The following is a 23,333-nucleotide window of genomic DNA, read 5'->3' as shown; positions in this document are numbered from 1 at the left end:
CACAGCTGCAAAACCGGCTAAAAAAGAGCAGTTAAAGAAAGGATTTAACCTGAAAGTGACTCCCTCCCTGCGTTCTTTTTTTAAGGTGCAAGAGAAGCCAACTCCAAGTTACAGGTCACTTAAATTGGAGAGTGTTACTGGAGGTTCTCTCACTAATCAACCGGTAATGCCCTCGCCAACTTTAACAATAATGGATTCTCCTAATTGGTATGTATCAAGTCTTTATCTCAAAGGACCCGGGAGACGAGGGTGAGAATGTCATAGAAATCGAGGAGGGTACCAAAAAGGGAAGACAACCTGCAACAGATCATGAAGAATAAGGATCAAAGATCAGAAACACCCTTGCATGCTGAGATTGGTGATTTGGTGGGTTCACTCTTTAAGGAGATTAAACTTAGCTTTGCTAAGTCGGAGAATAATCAAGAAAAAATTCAGACTACCTGTGAAGCCTTGGAGTCCAAGGTCAATGCATTAGTTGACAGAGTTGTGGCGGTTGAGACCACTCTCGAGCAGACCAGGGAGGATGTGAAACTTTGCCAGAACGACATAGATAAACTGAGATTAACTGAAAAGGAACTCAGGGATAACATGGAGACCTTGGAAAACAACTCAAGCAGGAATAACTTACAATTCTTGAATATCCCTGAAGGTCAGGAAGGGCAGAACATAAGGAGCTTCATGGTTAATTTGTTAAAAGATTTTACCCCTGAATTGGACGGAAAAATCCTAGATGAAGACATACAAAGGGTACATAGGGACCCTTTCAGACTAAACAAAGTTAGAAAAAATCAGCGGAGAGTGCTTGTCAATTTCAAATACTACACCTTAAAGGAACGTAATTTGAACAAGGTTGTGAATCCAGGCCCTCACAAAAGACGGTTACAACTATAAAATTAGTCCTGGCATTTCTAAGGCAACGGCAGACAGGCAGTGGGCCCTAGGAAATCACATGCAAGATCTGAGGTTCGAAGGGGCAGTTGTCCAAATGAAGTGTCCAGCCCTCCTGTGAATAACGTGGAACATTCAATATCAGATAGCCGGAAGAAGTGGAATTGCTTTTGGAGCAAATGGAAAACAAAAAGTAATAAGTAACGGTCTGAGCCAAGATAGTTAAATTAAACTCTAACAATAGCGGACCTCAAACAGGGCAACTAGGTTTGTCCAATGACTGTAGGGAGGGTTCTCTGGGATGGGGGTAGTGTTAAGGGTTTTTTCATTCTTTTTGAGCACAACACATTTTCTTTGGGTGGGGAGCATTGGGGAAAAAAGAAAAAAATATATTTGTCCGATATGCAAAATCTATAGCAAACAGGGTCAAGGCATAATGGATACTAATAAACTTTTATCTAGATGGGCGGTTTAAAATTTGTGACATGGAACGTGAATGGACTAAGAACAAGGGGAAGGCAACAAAAATCTTAGAGTACCTTAAGCTAACAAATAGTGACATAATCGTATTACAAGAAACCCATCTTCTTAAAGAAGAGTGTCTTGAAATTATAGAACGTGAAAAATGGGTTGGGGACAGTATTTGTACAAATCAATCTTGTAATATTAAGGTTGTATCAATTATCATTAAAAAATCATCTAATCTAACATTAGTAGGGGAAAGCGTAGATTCAAGAGGTAGATGGGCCATAGCTAAAATAAAGTTGGGGGATATTTCTTTATCCGTGGTCAGGTACTATGGCCCCAATACAGATGATCCTGCACCTCTTCATTCACTTTACACACAGCTGATAACAGCATCTACACCAATTATATTAGGTGGTGACTATAACATCTTATTATACCCCAAAAAGGACAGACACCCACCTGGTAGAGCTTTGAACCTCCCTAAAATGAGAGAGTGTCTGAACAGACTTAAAGACGACCTGGGGCTAATTGATATTTGGAAAATTAGAGGAGATCATAATAATAGATTTACTTTTAGGAATCACAAATACGGCCATCCTTCAAGAATAGATTTATTTTTAATTGATAAACTCTTATGCAATAATGTTAAAAAGGTGTTCCACTTGCCCCCTCACTTCTCAGACCACTCCCTAGTTCAGCTAGATATAGGCTTTAACTCTGCGCAGGGAGAAGAAAGATGGACATTAGACAGTACTCTTTTGCTGGACCATCAAGTAATAGACAAGATAAGAGACACAACAGTAAACTACTTTAAAGATAACATCAACAGAGAAGTCCCTAATATTGTAATCTAGGACGCCTATAAAGCTGTGCTCAGAGGAGTCTTAATTGGTTTAGCAATAAGTAGAAATAAAGGGAAAAGGCCTAATGTATCACAGTTAGAAACCAGCATATTAGAAAAACAGGGAAGGGGGATGCTGCAATCACGGCGGAAGTACAAAACAAAGTAAAGGGAGAAATACAAAAAAAAAACCAGGATTTGGCATTATACCTGGAGGTAAGGGTAAGGAATGGATGGCAGGGCAGTTCTCTATGGAACTATGAATTTGGGGAAAACAGCGGAAATCTTCTAGCGTGGAAGCTTAAAACCGATTCCAATAGAAATAAATCAAGGGTAATGAAAGAGAAAAAGTAGAAGATCGGGCTGGCATAGTAGAAGCCTTTGTAGACTTCTTTCAGTCATTGTATGAGGAAGACCTTTCCCCTTCACACTCCACAGTGGCCCGATATTTAAAAAAATCACAAGTCTCGAAGCTGGACGTAGATTCTTGCGAATTACTTAATGCAGCTATCAAACTGGGGGAGGTCATGGAGGCAATACATAGTTTGAAAAGAAAAAAGGCTGCTGGTCCTGATGCAATCCCAAACAAGCTTTACTTAGTCTTGAAGGAACCGCTAGCCTCCAAATTAGCAGATCTTTTCAATACTATTTATTTAGATGTTTCCCCGATTCGGAATGTGAGCGACTATAAGTCTAATTTTAAAACCTGGCAACGACCCCTTAAAAGGCGAGTCAAACAGGCCAATATTGCTTCTTAACACTGACTTTAAAATATTCACACAGATTCTAGCAAAAATTGACATTGCAATTCAGGGAAAATCCCCTCTTACGGTTCTTACATGTGATGCGGCCAAAGCTTTTGACTGATTGAATTGGTCATATCTGTAGAAGGGTATTCGTTATTACGGTCTAGGGGAAAATTTCTCAAGAGTAATTGCGAACATATACTTGGCTCCTGTGGGAAAAATACTCATCAACAGTAGTTTATCAAAAGGTTTCCAGATCAAAAGGGGCACCAGACATGGTTGCCCACTCCCCCCCATCTTTTTAATCTGTACATAAAACCCCTAGCTAATATGATAAGGAGGTCTAGAGAACTCATTCCCTTTAACTTCAATGGCTGGAAATTGAAAGTGGCATTATATGCCGATGATCTAATGATCTACACAAGCAGCCTGAACGAGTCCCTTAATAGTATACCCTGCTTATTAACAGAATTTAGGAGCATTTCTAGTTATCAAATCAACCACCAGAAGTACGAGGCCATGCACTGAAACATGCCTACGCCAGTGATAGAATCTTTTTTTGATAATCAAATTTATTAAAGTTTGATACAAAAGAAAAACATTGGCAAAAAGACATAAATCATTTAGAGAACAGAAGTCTCCCACCCTTCCCCCGTCATTGGCGTCATCACACTCAATAATCACATTAAGGTATTAAACAGATCATGGAGAACAACTGCAGGGCAGAGTAATACCGCTCACAGTGGCAACAGGCCGAACCATTTGCCCCACACTTTATTGAACAGTTCAAGACAGCCCGAGCCTCGAAGAGAGACTCTTCTTGCACCCCACACCAATCCACTCCCCTCCTCCACCTCCGCAGCTTTGGCGCCTCAGCCTGTGACCAATGAGCCGCAATGTCTCTCTTAGCAACCGCTAGAGCCGTGCCCAGGAAGCGTTTGTCGGCCCGGGAGCCATCTAATCCATCAAACACCCCCAACAGCAAGTGTCTTGGGTCATGGGGAACCACCCAACCCAGGGCCTGAGTTAATTCACGCTCCACCCCCTCCCAGATCCGGCCCAGGGCCGAGCAGAGCCACACCATGTGATAGAAGTCCGCCGGGGCGATGGAGCAGCACGCATAGCTCGGGGAGGCTCGTAGGCCCGCACGGAATAGGCGCGCCGGTGTGAGGTAGGCCGCATGTAAATAATAGAGCTGGACCAAGCGCAGTTTGGAAGACGTAGTAAGGGTTTTAGGTGCCAGAAGGGCATCGCGCCAGTCTGCATCATCCAGAGGACCCACCCACCCCACCCATTTCTCCCTAAGCCGATCCAGGGATGCGGGGCAGTTGTTTACCAGAGCCCAGTATATACGGGATACCCCTCCCCTCCCAGGCTGCCCATGATGACCAGAGCCTCTAGAGGATTAAACTCCGGGAGGGTGGTGGAGACGGGGAGGTGTGTGTGGAGGGCATGACGGAGTTGTAGATATTCATAGAATCGGGAGTGTAGGAGAGTATGATTAAGTTGGAGGTCCGAGAAGTAGCGCATGTGATCTCCCACCCACACGTCACCGAGTTGCGTTATCACCACCAGATCCCAATGGCAGAAGCCCTCCAAGGAGGAGACCTCGGTCAACCAGTTACCATGCCAGAGAGGCGTCTGTCTGGTTAGCTTCCTGTCGCACCCCACCAGGCGAAGGGCTGCGCGCCATGCCACAAACACCGACCGGGTGATTGGGGACAGAGTCTGTGGCACTGGTGAGCCGTAAAGGAGGCCCAGAGTGTGTGTCTAGTCCTGCGAGTTCCACCCGGTAGGCTGGATCGGACCAGCCACCCGCGAACCAGTCGTGGATCACTATGAGTTTGGTGGCTAGATAATAGAAGTGAAGGTTAGTCACTCCCATACCGCCATCGAAGGGGGGTATCCGGCAATGGGACAGGGAGATCCGCGATCTTCCGCCCCCCCACAGAAAGCGAATGAGTGCGCCGTCCATTTCCCGGAACCAGCTAGTAGGCAGGGGGACCGAGGTGTTCTGCAGGATATAGAGAAAGCGGGGGAGTATCATCATCTTGAAAAGGGCACTTCTGCCCAGTGGGTTGAGGGGGAGATGTTGCCAGGTTCGAAGGTCGGATTTCATTCGGCTGACATGGGGGGAAATGTTAAGGGTCCATTCAAGTTCCGGCATAAGGGCCATGTCCTGCCAATCAAAGCAGTCCCGGGAAGGGTGGAGGGGGACCAGGGTGGACTTCGCCCGATTAAGGCGAAGGCCGGAGACCCGCTCAAACTCGGAAAGGGAGGCGAGCGACCTAGGGCCCGAGTGTACCGGGTCGGCCAAGTAGAGCAGGACGTCATCCGCGTACAACGCGATTTTGTCCTCCTGGCTCCGATCCCACACCCTTCCCCAAATAAGGGGATCCTAACGTATGAGCGCCGCCAATGGCTCCATCGCCAAGGCGAATAGGAGCGGGGAGAGGGGGCACCCCTGTCTGGTGCCCCTCCGGATCGGAAAGGGCTCCGAGAGAACACCATTAACAAGAACACGGGCCCTAGGCCGGTGATAGAGGATTCCAACCAGGCGGCGGAAAGGGGGACCAAAACCCATGCGGCTCGCTCCACCACAAACCAGGGGGAGAGCTTCGTGGCAGGGATCCATGAGCGGATTCAGTACTCCAAGAAGGTGGCAGCGTCTTCCCGCTCCAATCCCTCCGAAAAGCCCAAGAGACGCAGGTTGTTTTGGCGTGCTCTGTTTTTGGCGTCTTCGTCCCGGCGGTGCAGTTCCGCAGATTGCGATTGAAGGCGGGCCACTTGGGATTTAAGGGTGTTGACATTGTCCTCCACGGTGGAAATCCGGGATTCGGCCTCCGTGATACGCTCCGTGGCCTTGCGGAGATCCTGCCGGATGAGGGCTACGTCGAGTTGCACCTCCCTTATCTTGCTCTCCACGGACGTCTGAGATGCTGAGATCGCCTGGAGGATGGTTGACAGGTCCCCACACCACCACCGGGGCCTCGGTCTGTTTTGGTGCATTGGTCCAGCGTCGTTTGGATCGCGGGACCAGGGGCCAGGTGGGCACGAGGCTTACCCATGGGTGTCGAGAGACCGCAGGCCCGCGTTGGGGAGGGCGGCACCGGTCCAGCAGTCCTAGGTCACTCGGGCCAGACGAAGGATCCTCTCAGTGACCCGGAGTCCGGGTCACCTCCAAGGGTCTTCTAGGGCACGGTAGCAGCGGCGCCTCCCAACCACTTCCCCTGGTCTTCCCAGCCTGGGTCCGCCCAGAGGGTGCTGATGGTCACTGTCTCAACGGGGGGAGTCCCAGCTGCTAAGCAAGTCGCAGGGACACTGACTCCCACGCTGGGGGCCGGAGGCAGGATAGGGCCTCTCACTGCACAGCTAATGTCCGCCCTCGCGTCCTTCAAGAGGGTATGCAACACTGCCCTCTACCGTGGACGCGCGTAGGCTGCAGATGGCCCGGTGGTGTGGTCGCAGGTAGGGCAGCAAAGCGCTAAGCCACCAACTCGGGGCTCCTCAGGGGCCAGCTGGGACTCAAGTGGTCCGCACCCCCCGGGAGCTCCTCACCTCCGCTGCGCCACTCGGCGGTACTGCTCCTCCCACTCCTCCAATGCGGATCTGCCCAGGATTCTGAAGAGATGCTGGCCCGGCGCCGCTGAGCATCACTGGGGGGCCGCCATTTTGTCTGCAGGCCTTCAGTGTCTCCGAGACGGAAGCAGCGGTAGGGCTCCAACCAGCACGCCAGGGCCGGGCAGGCAGACAGCACGAGGGAGGCTCACCAGAAACTCCCTGCATCCAGGCGGAGCCTCGCACACCCACAGCTCCTTCACCTCGGCCACGGACGGGCTCCCACCGCCTCGGCACTCCGTCCACAGCCCTGGCCACCGAAAGTCCTTCTTTGCCGCCACACAACGACCCCGGCTCCGGGAATCGGAGGGCACCAGCCGGGTCCGCCGCCTCGCCCCCTCTGCTGCACGGGAGGACAGGGATGCAGGCATGCCGCTCACCGGGACCCCGATTGGGAGAGGAGTCCCGGGATCACCAGGAAGATGCCGGAGCACGCTCACCGGGGGCCGCCATGTTGCCGCCGGCCTCCGGGACCACAGGAGCGAACCAACGGCTGGGAGTACTAAACCGGCTCATCAGGAGCACCAGCGGAAAGCATACCACACAGGGATCTTCACTGGGTAAGCTGATGACATGCAGGAAGGCAGGTAATGGCAGATTTCATGCGGATGGCGGAGGGTGTCCAGGAGCACTCTTAGAGTGCGACCGCCATCTTACGCCGCAGGCCACGCCTCCCCCGTGATAGAATCTAAAAACTAAATTAAATACTTGGGGATTGAAGTTTGGAAAAATATTGATGAAATTGCCCAAGTAATCTTGGATTTAAAAGCCAAAGAGAAGAATAAGCTTTTAAAATCATGGAGCTGCTTATCTCTCACTTTCATTGAGAGAGCTTATGTTATTAAAATGGCTATTTTACCAAAGTTTACCTTTGTATTCAACGCTATTCCTTTGGAGTTTAAATCAGATTGGATAAAAAAGATTTAGAGCGAAATTTACACTTTTATCTGGGCCTCCAAAGGAGTAAGGATAGCCTGGAAAAAGCTCTGCCAGAAATAAAATCGAGGGGGGATAGCTAGCCCAGACCTCATGATGTACTACAAAGCCTTCCACTTTAAGAATATCAGGAATCTTTTTCGAACGCATGAATTTTACTCTGCCTACTGGAAAGCTGTAACCGAACATGATCACTGTCTCTATAAGTTTGGCCACACTAAGTATTTTAAAAAAATCAGACTGAAGGTATTGAGATCAGTGTATAAACTATGGTATGAGATAAGGAAAACATGGAAGTTCCCGTATTACACTCCCCTAGCATCAATCTGGAATTCTCCGGAACACCAGAATGTTTGAAAGACTCCCTATCAAGTCCTTTAAAGAGAGCAGGAATAGAGAAACAGGGAGATCTTGAAAATGGTAATGTAAAAAGTTGGGACACTTTAGCCGAAAGAACGAATGCCGAAATATCGAGGTTTAAATATTACCTGTTGGCTAGCAGGTCTCGAGAACAAGAGACATTGACAGACTATATTGGGAAGCTAGAGGAAGAAATACAGAAAGACCCAGCTCGAAAAGAAATTTAAAAATTGTATTGGTACCTGATTGAGAATAATGAAGTTGATTTTAACACACCAGACTTCATATGGAAGAATATCTTTCCGGGTCAAGATTTGCAACAACTTTGGCAAGTATCCTGCACTTTTTTATGGTATACTATTGTTTCTGCACTCCTTAGGAAAAATCATCTTTTTACTTGCACAGGTCCTATTGGACGCCTGAAAGACTGACAAAAATGAATAAACAGGTGACGAAAAAGTGTCCCAAATGTGGGGAGATAAAAGCAAATGATATCCATATGCTTTATGCATGCGCCCATCTTGATGCCTGTTGGAATGCAATTGGTAAGATTGTTGATGAGGTTCTAAACACCAATATCAAGGTAAGAGCATTAACTGGTATTTTTCGCATTTTGGACACTGAAGAACCTAATATTATTTTAAGTAAAAATCATAAACATCTCTTATTTACTTTAATGTTACTAGCCAGATGTGAGGTGTGCATAAACTGGATTCTTTTATCTCCTCCTAAGGTGGATGATTTGTTTCGTGCAGTTGAAAAGTTTAGGAAATTGGATAAATCTAGAGGGAAAAGTAAACTCTGGGATATGTTTTATGTGGCAGGGCAGGGAGGGATGTCTAATGATTTAAACTAACGCGATCAAACAAATTCAAGAGAATCATTATGGTGACACAGTGATGGTAAAACTCAAAGAATTTGAAGGTTCCTTTCAAGGGCGTTTCTTCTCTAACGAACAGGAGGTGACCCTGCTGTTAAAGTTTTTTTTTTTATAATCTTTTATTAACGATACATTGTCTGAAACTGAACCTCAGCATACAGACTACAACAGAGTGAAAGTTACCTGACAATACAGCGCATAATATTCAGATCATCGTCAACCATATTATTACATTTTATACATTCACACACAGTTAAATAGTTGGATTTGCTTTAAGATAGTCAACTAGATACATCCAGTAGTCTCGTGGCTTAGAGCCAGTGGGTAATTCTTCCTCATAGGTTTTCAGGGTGTCTTTGCAGTAGGCCATATCTTTAAGCCATTGCATGGGTTTTGGTGCTTCGCTGCGGCCCCATTGTAGTGACATTCTCTGTTTAGCTAGGAGCAGGGCTACCATGCAAAATGTGCACTTCATAGCATGTATATCCTTGAGTAGTCACAGGAGACACGTTTGAATCGTACAGTCAACAGCCAATCCTACCATTTTACCCAGTATCTCCGCGACCACTGACCAGTATGTTCTAATTAGCGTACAGTACCAAGCCACTTGAATAAAATTGGCATTGTCATTACCACATCATTGGCATCATGCATCTGTGCGGAGATCATGTTTATACAATCGGGCCGGGTTATGATATGTCTGATGTAGGTACTTGTAATGCAACAGGAGCAGATTTCCATTCAGGGTCAGCATACTAGTTATATTACAACAAGCCTGCCATTCCTCCTCTGTGCCAAGCATGTTGTTCCAGCGTTTCCATGCCTTGTGCATGTTATCAGTGACATCACCCTGAAGCTGTGTATATAGTCGTGTCACCATATGCTTATTGTGTGGTGCGGTAATCAGCATTTGCAGGGTGATTAGTTGTGGCGGCTCGCTGGGGTAGGTGGGATACAGTTTCTTAACAGCTCCCTGTAGCCTATGATAGGTAAACTGGAAAATTAACATCTGATTTTGTATGTACCGTAATTCTTTATGTTCTATAAAAGTGCCATTAGTATACAAATCCCCCATTTTATCTATTGTCACTTGCCGTGATAGTTCTGTTTCTACTTTTTCTTGGGCGACCAATAGATTTTGCTGAAATTGTAAAGGCATTGCTGGTGCGTATAGAGGTGTGCCAACTTCCCCATCCGTCGCCAAGCTTCGTTAGTAGCCTCTATGGTGTTAATTTCTTGAGCGTGCAGGGAGGCTCGTTGATACGGCAAAATAGCGTTCAACGGGATTGGGTGTGCATCCCCATCTTCAATTGCTATATGCGGCAAGAAGGGAACGTGGTGATACCAGTAATGCAGATTGTGTTTGGGCGCATAAATAATAGAGGAGGAGCTCTGGGACTTTGAAAACTCCTTTGGCAAAGTGAGGGCCGGCAGTTCAATGCGAGCTTGTTTACCGGCCCATATTAGTCGAGTTAACATTGTATTTAAGCGGTGAAATACAGCATTCGGTGGAGTAAGGGGGATGTTGTTAAATAGGTACAGAAGTTTTGGCAGAACAACCATTTTGACAATGGCTAGTCTATCTGCAAGTGATAAAGGAAGCTATATCCAGCGCTCAATCTTCTCCTCAAGCTTGCTAATTGTTGCCCCATAGTTCGAATGTATAACTATTTCGGGATCTCGATAATACCATATACCAAGATATCTAACTGGATCTGTCTGCCATTCCAGAGGAAACTCTGCTGGATGTGGACATATGGTGTCTGTTAACGGGATAATGATTGATTTGGACCAGTTAATTTGGAGGCCAGAGTGGTGACCAAATTTAATATATTCACGCAGAATTGGGGAATGATTTGTGTCAGGGTCTCGTATATATAGGACCATATCATCCGCATAGAGCGAGAGATTGATTGGTCATTGAGGAAAGTTCAAAGCTGCATATTTGTGGCTCTTTCACACTTTACACGCTGGTTGCTCTAGGGCTATTGTTAAAAGTAACGGGGACAGCTGACAGCCCTGCCTTGTGCCCCTTGCGATTGTTATGGCGTCAGATACATATTTATTGACTTTTATTCGCGCTGTTGGTTTTATATACAGTATTTTAATCCATTGTAGGAAGATCAGGGGGAATCCCATTCTCTGCAGTATGATTTGAAGATAAGTCCATTCAATCGAATCGAATGCCTTTGCTGCATCCAAAAGGACTGCAGCTGGTTTCATATCTGGGGCCAGATAGTGCAACAATGCAAATAGAGTTCTGGTGTTATGGGCCGTTGAACGATCAGGTATAAATCCTGATAGATGTGGAAGGACGATGTTGGACATTAGTGGCTGTAAGCGTTTTTGCAAGTAGTTTTGCCAGGATTTTAGTGTCAGTATTTATCAAGAATAAAGGCCTATATGATTCACATTGCTCAGGGTCCCTATTAGGTTTCAGCAGGGCATCTCTCAGTGTGGGAGGTAAAATCTGTTTGTCATGGGCGTCACCATACATTTCTACGAGGTGGGGCGCAAGCTGATCAATATGTGCCTAAAATTTGCTGGTAAATCCGTCCGAGCCCATTGCTTTACCATTGGGGAGTGTTTGAACCTCCTCAGTAACTTCATCCACCGTGACTGGTTGAGAGAGAAAGTCCCTTTGCGCGTCTGATAACCAGGCAATTGCCACGTCTTCTAGGTACGTCAGAATTTCAGATTGTGTGGCTCTGTCTAGGGACTCCAGTAGACGTCTGGAGTGGGTAAAAGGATAATATTCGCCAAAACTGAGTAGGACGAAAATCCTATGTATTAGTTTTTGGTTTGTTCAACGTTGAAGGATACAGTGTTCCAAAATATTGTGCACCTTATCTTTGTTTCCTTGAAACTTGCTCTGCAAACTTTCATTAAAAAAATGTCCCTAAACGGGGACAACAACGCAACCTGTGGAGCTGCCACAGCACAACCAGGCTTAGACGTTACAGGCTTTAAGGAAGCCGACCCGGATGCTATAATCATCCCGGAAATTTTAAGGAAAACCATCACTATAAAGCTTATAACAAATGGCCTATCATCAATAGGTGGTAGGATATTTTTTGTAATCGAGGCACATGAATATCGGCAAACAGAGGTATTCTATTCATGGATTGTCTTCCTTGAAGCAAATCCAGTAACACATGTGTTCCACTTCTACAAAGTAGAGGAAACTCCAACTGAATACACTCCTTCCGAGGATGTTGAAATTCCATTAACATACCAAGAGCATGCGCTCTGGTTTAAAGGCGCCCTACAACATCAAAATCACATTACCAGGCTCAGTCCACTTGGTAGACAAGGAGCAATATGGCCGGTATTAGCTAGCTATACACCACATCCTGCCATTGAAGAAATAACAGGTGAAGAACTATTAGTTCAACTAAAACAATTAATCAAAATACATAGACAATTGGTTCAATATGTCATGCGGACTCTAACAGTCCAACCTCCTATAAGGATTCCACAACACACCCCTCGCCAGGGGAACACAAATAAAATTACACCACAGACTATACAATCAGTCATTGGTAAATTGCCCGCAAAAAAGGAACATATTCCATTCTGGATAGCTCAAAAAATCACTCAAATAGAGGCAGTATTTCCCGATAGTACGCACCGTGAGAAACACAGGATTTTAACAATCTGTTTACCAATGGGAATCACACCACACCTGGAGGACTGTGACACTTGGGGTACAGTCTTTGCTGCAATCTACACAAAAACACATGGTGTTCCGTCTAAGGTGGTAACACCAGACGTCCTTAAGCTGATTCAAAATGAATACGGGGCAGAGCCTGCTTCAAATCTGGGTATGAAATTACTGAAAGATTTCAAACAGGTCTCAGCTATAATATTAGCTAATATTAAAGGTGAAGCAGCATCAGTAGCGATCCGCCAAAAAATAAGATTGATATAACTGAGCAACAATTTGAACTGGCCAGAAACATAGAAAAATCCTATGAAGAACTAGGGAGAGATAGTTTGGGTGGGAAACCCGTAAAACCCCAACTAACAGAGAATCCTGAAAAGGTCTTTATTAAAAACACTCTCACTATTCCTAAAAAGAAGTAGCAGAGTACTAAACAAACTTCTAAAGAGAAGCGTTCTCAATCCCGAGGTAGGTCTCCCTAAAAAGAGCCCTCTGAAAAGAGGTATAACCTCAGGAACAGGGATCATTTGAGAAAACCTAATAGATATCAAGATACTGATACACGTTCCTCTTGAACCTTTAAGACTTCCTCACAGAAATTGGAAAGAAGAGGACGGTCAGAACACAAGGAAGAACGCGTGAAGTCCAAGGATGATCAACACGTTCCAAAAAATAAGAAAACTCAATTCACTAAAAAGAAGGTAGCAGGTCTAAAAATCAGACATCCCGAGGATCTTGAGGACACAACTCAAGAAAGGGGAGTGGGCCCAGGCAATGCTGGAAAGCGCAGCAGAAGTTAACAAAGCTCGCAAGATCCTGAAGGATCATCCAGAGACAGTGGACTTGAATTATGGGGACACAGCGTCACTTCTGTTGTCTCCCCCAGGGATTAAGAATAGTCTGAGGTTATTTTCAGCTACAGTAGCATAGTTACTACACACGTATGATGATGAGGCATTATCTTATGTCGATGCCATCTATCTAAGGGAAGATGACTTGGACAGGCACTTGAACAGAGAGAACACCATAATACGTGGCTTTGCATCTGAAGGGTACAAATTCAATTTTAAGAAATAACGAATTGCCCTCCTCAACGTCCTTTTCTTAGGATACAAATTGCCTGGCAGCAAACTTTTGAGAGAAAAGTGTGCTGCTCTAACCTCCAAAAACGCTGACAAACTTAGTCAATTCTAGATTTCTTGAATTTCGGAAGAACTTACATTCTAAATTACGCAGAACGGGTGAAATCTCTCTACGAATTAATCAAACCTGATTTCAAAACAACTAATTGGACTCAAAAACACACAGAAATTTAGCGTTCAGTACAAATAGACATGTTAGCAACAACACATTTACAGACACGCGTTAACAAACGCAATGTTGTAATCCGAATAATTCCAGGAAGATGCGGATTCACGTACTTACCCTTTAATGAAGGAGAAAAAGTACCAATAGCTTATAAATCACACTTGTACACACAAGCTGAAATGAAATTCACTTCTACAGAAAAAATGCTGACAGCGGTTCAAACTGCAGTAGCAAAAAAGAGAGCCCTCGCACAGGGAAAACACATTATGGTCGTTACACCTGTACCTGCCTTGGAGGCAGTAACAAAAGCAAGCATTCCAAATGCAAAGGCTTTACATCCGAGATAGATACAATGGGTTAACTTTCTTGCTGCAACAGACGTTGAATCCGCTTTTGACCCTTATTTGAAAACACAAGAAATTCTACAGTACGAACAAGAATATCCTCTGCCTATTGAGATTCTGCCTCTAGAACAATACGAATGTATAATTTATACAGATGTATCAGCACAGCCCGCAATTGGGGGCAAACAGGCTTATAAGGTTGCGTGCGCGATCGTTAAAGGTCGCTGGCGCGATGGTAAATTGCGACCTATGGTCACAAAAACGCAATCTCTTGGAGATTGTACAGCTCAGCGATCTAAATTACAGGCATTCAAGATGGCACTTGAAAATACTGATCGCGAATTATCCACACTCATTGTGTGCAATTCTTATTACTGCGTCCAACCTTACAATGAATTCTTGCAGAACTGGGTTCAAAACGGTTTTAAAGATGAAAAAGGTGGCACAATCAAGCATAAGTTGCTTTGGGAACAAGTAGTTCAATTACAGAAAGAACTACAGAAGACTCACGTGATCCATACACTGAGTCATCAATGTGACGGCGTTCACGTTGCGGGAATTCATTGGCAGATGAAGCCGCGAAGGCAGCTGTGCAAACGGCTTCCGTAGCTGCAATCACTTGTTCAAAAATGAAAATAGATGGTGAAATAATGCTAGCTGTCAATGCCACAAGCAAAGGCAGTGATGCAGTGTTACCTCTAAAATATCCACTCGAATATTCATACATAATTGACACCAGCTGCATTCCTTTTCCTCGAATCCCTGGAGTGGGGGATAGAGTAATTCCAAACAGGATACGTAGGGTAGTTTTGATACACAAAGCACATTTGGGAGAGGGTCTGATACATCAAGGGATCTCTAAATCTATACTAGAATTAAAAGAGACGTACTGGTGGCCAGGGATGAATGCCCACATTCACAAATTTGCGATTAATTGCCATGACTGCAACAGAGATCGCAGCAGAGAACGCCACCAGATACGGACTACAGTGTAGCTAGCCCAGTACAGACACCATTTTCAGACAGCATTAAACTTTCTACACGCAGACGTCACTATGGACGAATGCGGTCCCACAACTATTAGGACAGATTCATTTGGATGTGGCCTCAGCGCTCGGCTGACGCCCGAACGGTTATAAAAGATTTGCGAGTCTTTATCGGCACATACACAGTTGGCGCGCTACATTCTGACCAGGGTCCTGCGTTTAGCTCTCGAGCTTGTAAGGAGGCCATGGCCAATCTGGGCATTGGATTGCGATATTCTAGTCCATTCCATCCTGAGGGAAATTCGGTTGTCGAGAGAAAAAACCGAGACATAAAGAAATCTATTACAGCTAGGGTATTAGGCTCGGGTGACGGGTCCAACATAGTCTAAATAATCTGCAAGAAATTCTCTGGGTGTAATAACTCCATATGAAATCCTTTTTGGTACTAGAATGATTGTGGAAGACCTTGATCGTCACACTTCAGTGGTAGAACAAAAACCCTTTGATATCAAAGACCGTTTGGCGGTTTTGCATGACTTAAATGAAACAAGAAAAAGTCTAAGCAACACATTGCAGAAGCCAACGACCACTGAAGGAGAACTACCCGTCCCAGCAAGGCCTGCCTGGATTCCAAAGATTGGGGATCTAGTTAGAGAAAATATCGCAGATAAGAAGGAATGTGGGCCTTCTTACAGAAAACCAGTACCTGTCTTAGCAATCCACGGATCAAGAGCAGTGTTACTGCCGCCCCTTGCTGGAAGAAAGGAGAATAGGTTTGTGTCTGTCAACCTGGTAAAACCACATCATGTGGCCAATCATAAGTAGTAGGCCAAGTGGATTCCGAAGATGTAGCAGACGACCAAATCTGGCTACTATCCAAGAGGTTCAAACTGAGAGACTCATCACCTATGAAGAAGCTGCAGTGTGAAAAGAAGGACTATGCAACAAAGCCATGGAACTTGTATCTCCTGAGACCCAAATAACAGTTCGTCAAGAAACGCCTGTCTACAATGAAAGAGCATCTGACTATACTATTATGACAAGTGATCAGGTAGCTCCAGCGATTTCAAATAATCCTGAAACAATCCCTACAATTGACAGAACTGCCTCTGGCTATTTTATCAACTTTTATAAGTTTTCTGAGGATCCCAGTGTGCCTGAAACTTCGCCAGCAAATAAAACTTTCAAAGAACAAGTAACAGAACTTTTTCAGCAACTTGAAAAGACTTATCTGGTTTCACCATGGGTTGAACTTTGGATTGTGCTAGGTGTACTTTTTCTTCTACTTTAGCTAATTCTTGTATTAGGTTTGGGAATGCTGATAAATGGAAGATATAGTAAAATGGACACAGCAAGTAAGAACATCCACTTGCTCCTGAAGCCACACAAATCATCTCATCGTGAACAAAGAGACTTGACATCATTGCACATCACAACCGTTCCTATACCTGGTGGTATAGCTTCGGACAGAACTGATTATGATATCTTTGGTCCTGCAGAGCTGTTGAAGATTCCACATCAATTCAAGATTTCATTGAGTGACTTTGTTTCACCCAGCACATTTTCGGATGATTGGGACTTTGAGACTGTTAATAATATGATGTAAATGTAAATGTAAATGTGTTGGACTTGTAAAGCGCACAGCTGCCCGTAAGCGTCCCGGCGCTGGAGACCGCTGGGGAACCAGTCCTGGCTTTCCCTGTGAGATGGTCCCTTCTGGGTATCTCCAAGGTGAAACCAGGCATCCCCGGCGTCTGTGGGGGGCCGTCGTAGAGATGAGGCAAGCTTAATGCCAAGAGTTGCCGAGTGTGATCCCTGGTTAGAGTAGGCACCGAGGCGAGAATTGTCGAGTCCGCTGACCCTGGTCCACAACCCTGCCGCGTCGGGATTTGAACCCTGGTCCTGGGCCGTTCTCTGCTTCTGGGTCTGCCGCCTCTAACCAGTGAGCCACACCACTCCACTAAGATGTCAGACTTAGAGATGAGTGCAAAATTTACAAAACATGAATACTTAGAAGGTTCATCAGATTATGAACAAATGTATTGTTATAATTACTATGGTTATCATTACTTGCACAAATCTGCAAACCCTAGAAATTGTTATACTTATTATCAATGGGAATATTGTTCAACGCCACCAAAGGGTAGCTCAAAAACATTCTATGAAAAATTTCGATACTTCTCAGGTTTTAATGTCTCAAATCCAGAAACATTTTACTTTAAAATTGTTAATAAAACAGGAATGAAAAGTATGTTGACAAATACTAAGCAAATTTATTCTGCGGCCTTTTATGCTCAGGTGTCCACATTAGGTTTCAACTATTGGAAAGACAACATTGAGATGAAAACTGTCTGGGGCACAAAAGACTGGCTATTGCAGGGATTAGAAGCTTTATTTAGAGCCTGCATCATCCCTGAACAAATAATGTTTTTGAATGACACTGTTCAACAGACATCTTGTCTTGGCTTAGCTAAGATAAAAGATTTAAACAAACCGTCCATACCTATACCTACACCTGATAGTATGAACAGTACAGAGGGGGTAGTCGATGTAAAAACAATTTTACTTAAACACAGAACTGATCCTGATTGGAAAAAATGGTTAATCTGGCCCACAAACTGTCAAGACAGATTCCTGAATAAGACACAAGGGTTCACATTCACTAGGCCAGATCTGAGATATGTCCAGAGACAACATCCAGGGATAGTAACAACATACCGTGTAGTAAAACTATGCCTTGAGTTGCTACAAAAGTCCACACTGATAGAGGTAAAACAACACTTATCTTTACTTAAAGAAGGCGTTAATTTAAGGGACTTCCTACAAGGACCTGCAAAACCGTGTCATAAACGTTTCATATACACAGGTTTATATGCCATTTATAATGAATCTTGGAAAATTACATAAGCAAAGACTGCAGAACGAATACGAGAAATTGATCGTATTAATTTAGAGAAATCTCTCTCTGTAGTTGACAATGAGTTAACGACTCCTCCATCCAGAATTTATTCTTTGGACAGCATAGTATCCTCCGCCATAGAAATAATGGAACAGGACTTGCTCATGTTACAACATGGACAGTCACAATTGCGTTATATAATGCTTTTAGGCAGGATATTACAAAATCTGGGTTCTGGATATGTGCCATGGCGTCTAATCAACACCATGTCGTTGTTTTCTGCATTTAACCTTACAGATAAACAAATCACTCTGGCACAAAGGGGAGCAGACTATACGGTGCTGAGCATAGAAAAACTGGAAAGATTACCATTAACTGTTTCAGAAAAACCGGCAACAGAATGGCTAATACATGGGACAATCACTCTGCCTGTCACAATTTTCCATTTTCAGTATTGTTTGAAACATATACCAGCTGGCGTATATGAAAGGTTGGGTAAAGAATACATCAAGTCAACCTGGAATTTACCATACACTCACAGATGTTGGAGTGGGGGAAAATAAGTATTTCTTAGTGGTACAAACAGCAAAAGTGCACTAAGCGGTATACTTTTATGTCAGAGTATTAACTTACACGGAGCCTGCGATGGTTCTTCGACCAACTTATCCTGCCACCTGCAACGTTCTCCAGCCGCAGTGATAGATCCAATTTTTAGGCAGCTTTAGAATGGGAGCTACTTTATGTTGAATGATCACAGCTGCTGTGGCATGTTGCCAGGAATACCCTATCCCGTAACTGTGTCAGCCAGGGTCACTTGTTGTATGCAAGTATTGTTTCCTAAAACTAAGACAGACGGGGAGTCGCCATTATGGCCCTATCAAGCTATCCTGGCTGAAGAGGGGTGAAACCCCGAAACTGTTCCTAGGATGCTTGTTTCCAGTCCAGGGAGGACCTGGCCTGGCTTTTCGGGCTGGACTGTTTCCATTGGGTGCAGGGTCGAGACTGATTTGCATATGGCTGGGTTCAAACTGGAATGGCATGGTGAGCAAAAAAACGATGGATTGAGGCCCAGATCTCTGTACTGGGATGAATGTATGACATTGTACTTCATTCTGTCCATCAATTGTCTTTTTTTGTAGTTATAACCATGAAAATCGCATAAATGAGGGGGGAAAAAGTAATTTATGGCTGAAATATGAAGAAATGTAGATCATGACCCATCAAGCAAGAAAGTAGTGGAAGAACTGGTCAGAGAATAGTTATTATCAATATTTTAAAGGGAATAACCCTCATTCAGATCATGACTCTTGATGTAAGGTGCAAAGGCTTTGCCTGCAGGTGTGAAAAAGGACTCCTGCCTACGCTATGCAATATCTTGCACTTGCTGTAGTCATGGATATTAGCACAAAGGATCACATTTTCTGAACACCTGAATCACTCTTATAGGGTCTGGTACACCCCTGTGTTAGCCGCAATGTGATAAAACGCATGACACCACTGTGCTGCACTTGCAAGCTGCACTTGCAAGCATCAACAGAAGCCCTGCACAACCTTTCTCAGGCCTGAAATTGTAGTCTGTGTGTGCAGTTTTACATTGCCATTTTAACCTGGTAAAATAAACCTTTTTGGCAGACCCAGACCTTCATATTTTTAATTTGTACAAGACATTCAGAGGGTAGACCCTGAACAACCCAAAGGCAGGATGACGTTTCTTTAAAATATTGGACATGCATATTTAAGGTTTAATGTCCTAAACTCCTACATACATTTTTCAGCCTCGCAAAGTCTGCCTCTCCCATAGAATGACATTGGGTTACCTTCTTACCTTTAATAAGTAAAACTTTCAATTGGGAGAAGGCAGACAGGTTGTGTTCCGTGTCTGAAGAATTGTATTTAAAAGCGGTCTTTAATGGTAAAGTCAGATATTTAGTCACAGTTTTATAAATGGCACTTTTAGAAAGTTTTTCTCCGATTTATTTAACATTGATAGGGAAAACAGTTGGAAGTTATATCGCGTTTGTATGCAAGATTTTAGATGTTTTTCAATTCATTTGGAATTACTTGGGGTAGCGACACTCCACCCAGCCGAACGAGGATGTAAGAGAATACGCTCTAAGACACGCAGCATTCAGGAGAGAGAGGAGACAATCTCACTCAGTTTGAGAGACTTCAGTAGAGACACTACGGAAGAGTGAGTGGTTCAGGAGCATTTACCTGATAAGCAGATTCATGTCCATTTAAAAGCAGCAATGTAAAATAAGAAGGTTTCACTCACCTTGTTTTGTACTGAAGAGACCAAAAACATTATAGGCCAAGATGCATCAACTTTTTCAACACAAGCACAGGCCTTTGCCACCTTTAAATGTTAGATAGTGGTATTCCCTGTACACACAGTGCAGCCCAGGTTAACACAGGTCTTGACAGGACATACATTTCTAAAAATGCACTTTCAAAATACACAGAAAAATACAACTATGAACAATCTATTTCTAACGAAACGCTCACTTCAAAAATGTAACAGGACAAATCAGAGGTTTACATTTGTTGCTCATTTTGTGCAATTTGTGCAGATGTTTGTAATCACTTATCCATGTTCAGTAGAATAATCACATGTGTAACCTACACATTGTGGGATAGGCAGGAGAGGCACACAGGACTTATTCTGCAATGTATTTCAAATTATATACATGCCCAATATTTAGGTATGCACTGATGTCCAATTCAAGCCTCAGAGGCAAAGTCAATGACCGTCCACCTACATAGGTGAAGGAAGAGCACCTCAGAGGAGGAGTCTCACGAAAGGATTGAACTAATTGTTTTTTACAGCACGCGCCTTGCATCCCAGGGGCTATGATATATGGGACAAAAGATAACCAAATAGTTGTTTTCAAGAAGCACTCGCTAACGTATTTCACAGAACTTTGTGCCTCTTAAGATAGATGAAATTGCAGGCATAGAAATCCTGGGTTTTTGGCTGCAGGACCTTAGTGGCAGCCTACTTACAGGAATGATCTATTATAGACCTCCTGGATTTGATACTCAATACCAACTCTTTTGGATACTATCACCAATCTGGCACTAGTACATTCCAGAATGATTATTCTGGGTGATTTTAATCTGAGGGATGATGGAAGTCTCAGTAGTCACTTGAGAGATCTGAGGCTAAAATGCGCTAATTTTAATTTACAACAGCTGGTAAAACACCCTACTCACCAGGGGGGGCATGTTCTGGACCTTCTGTTTGCAAACCAATCTGAAACAGGAGTGTCAGACATAACACCACAAATTTGGACCGACCATTACTTAATTCATTTTCACACTACATTGCCCTGCTTAAGGGGCAATATCCGCCGTCCAGCGACTTATTGGAGAGGAAGGGAGTGGGCGAAACTAAGAAAAAATAGGACCCTCCAGACTCTCTCCAATGAAAATCACTTTGACGCTACTGCTACAGTAGAGGATAATTATAACATTTATTATAACCACATAACTGACACCTTGGACCAGCTAATCCCGGTAAAGAAGCGCAAAAACAGGAGGAAAAGTACAGCCCCGTGGTATAATGAAGAACTGAGATTACTACGTTTGGGCTGTAAGACAGCAGAGAGGAAGTGGAGGAAGAAGTATCTAGAGTCAGATAGGAAAGAAATGAGAGCAGTGCAGATTAAGGACAAGGAGTCTATCCTTAAGTTTAAGCAGACTTCTATGCTAAGTCCATTATACAAGAGACCAATAGTACTAGGGATCTCTTCAAAATCGTTAAGGAACTATCCACCCGACTTGTACGAGCAACAGGGTGGTAGCCTCACAGAAACTCTGTGATGAGATCTCCTTGTGTTTTGAAGATAAAATTGCCAACATTATTGATGGCCTCCATCTCCATACTATTGGAGACCAGGATAATCTTGTGCAGAGGGTGGACGAGGACCTGAGGGTGACAGCCTCCTTGGACAGTTTTCAAGCCCTCACTAACACTACTTTCAATGATCTGGCTCATAGTTTGTCATCGGGTTCTCCTCTTGGCCCTCTCCCACATACAATCTGGAAGACATACGGTCAAGATACCTTCCCTTGGTTGCGACAGATCTGTAATCAATCTTTGGAAGAAGGTATAGTTCCAGATGAGTGGAAGCAAGCCTTGGTGACTCCTTTGATTAAGAAGCCCTCACTGGACCCAGCAATTCCAGCAAGCTTTAGACCCATCTTACCTTATCCAATTAAAATTCTGGAAAGGGTTGTAAGCAAAACTTTGTCTTGCTTCTTAGAGGATAATCAACTGCTGGATAAGGACCAATTTGGGTTCCGTCCAGGTCACGGGACGGAGACAGCGCTGGCAACTATGCTGGACAATTTACGTAGGCGATCCGATGACGGGAGTGCTTCTGTTTTAGTGATTTTTAATATGTCGGCCGCCTTCGACACGGTGAATCATTTAATACTGGTGGACAGACGGAGGAAGATCGGGGTGAAGGGGCGGGCTCTGCAGTGGCTACAGTCCTATTTATCGGAGAGACAGCAGATGGTGACTATGGCACCGTTCACCTCTAGCAAATCATTGGTAATTTATGGGGTGCTGCAGGGCTCTGCGATCAGCCCTATTCTGTTTAATATCTATTTGCAGCCCCTGTTTCCCATCAATAAATCATTTGGAGTTGACCTAGTAAATTATGCTGATGATGCTCAACTGGCGTTTTCCCTGGAAGGAAAATCCGCAGTATCCATGGACACGTTCCAGGAGTGTCTAGGGAGAAACTCGCTGCAGTTTAATGGTGGAAAAACTGAGGTGGTGTACTGCTCTTCGGTGAAAATGTCTAAGCAGCTGCCACTGGAGTTTAGGCTCACCCCTGAAAAAGAACGTTTTAGCCCCAGTTAATACTGTGCGTAATCTGGGGGTTCTGTTGGATAATAATCTCCAGATGGAGTCGCAAGCAAATAAGACTGCCAGTGTGTGCTTCTCTTTGATGCGCATGCTGTGCCGGATACTCCCACTGTTACCAAAGCACTCACGTTCCCTCGTAGTGAGAAGCACAGTGCTAAGCAGGCTGGATCACTGCAACTCTCTGTATTTAGGAGCACCTCAATACATCTTTCAGGGGTTGCAGAAAGTACAGTCTGCAGCAGCAAAGCTGGTGCTAAATAGGCAACGTAGGTCCTCCACCACTGCGGCTTTAAAAGACTTACATTGGTTGTCTATTAGGGAAAGGGTCCAGTTTAAAATGCTCTGTATGGTGCACAGAGCGGTACACGATCAGGGGCCCATTCCACTGCAGGAACAATTTAGCTGGTACCTCCCTAAAAGGCAGCTTCGCTCCTCCAGTGCCAATCTGGTGAGGATTCCTAGATCCAAGTGCTCTAGGATGGGGGGAGGGCCTTCAGTGTGGCTGCCGCAAACTTA

The 23,333-nt window shown here is 44.4% G+C and overlaps 1 protein-coding gene across 1 annotated transcript in view; it reads right to left on the bottom strand.

The window, feature by feature from the left end:
* Positions 1-23,333, bottom strand: part of LOC144762995 (uncharacterized) — a 128,359-nt gene that overhangs the window by 93,328 nt on the left and 11,698 nt on the right. The gene's annotated exons all lie outside the window — the stretch shown is intronic.

This window comes from Lissotriton helveticus, chromosome 6, assembly GCF_964261635.1.
Source record: "Lissotriton helveticus chromosome 6, aLisHel1.1, whole genome shotgun sequence".
Classification (NCBI taxonomy): Eukaryota; Metazoa; Chordata; class Amphibia; order Caudata; family Salamandridae; genus Lissotriton; species Lissotriton helveticus.
Note: the sequence above shows the minus strand (reverse complement) of the source record. Positions and strands in the feature narration are given on the sequence as shown.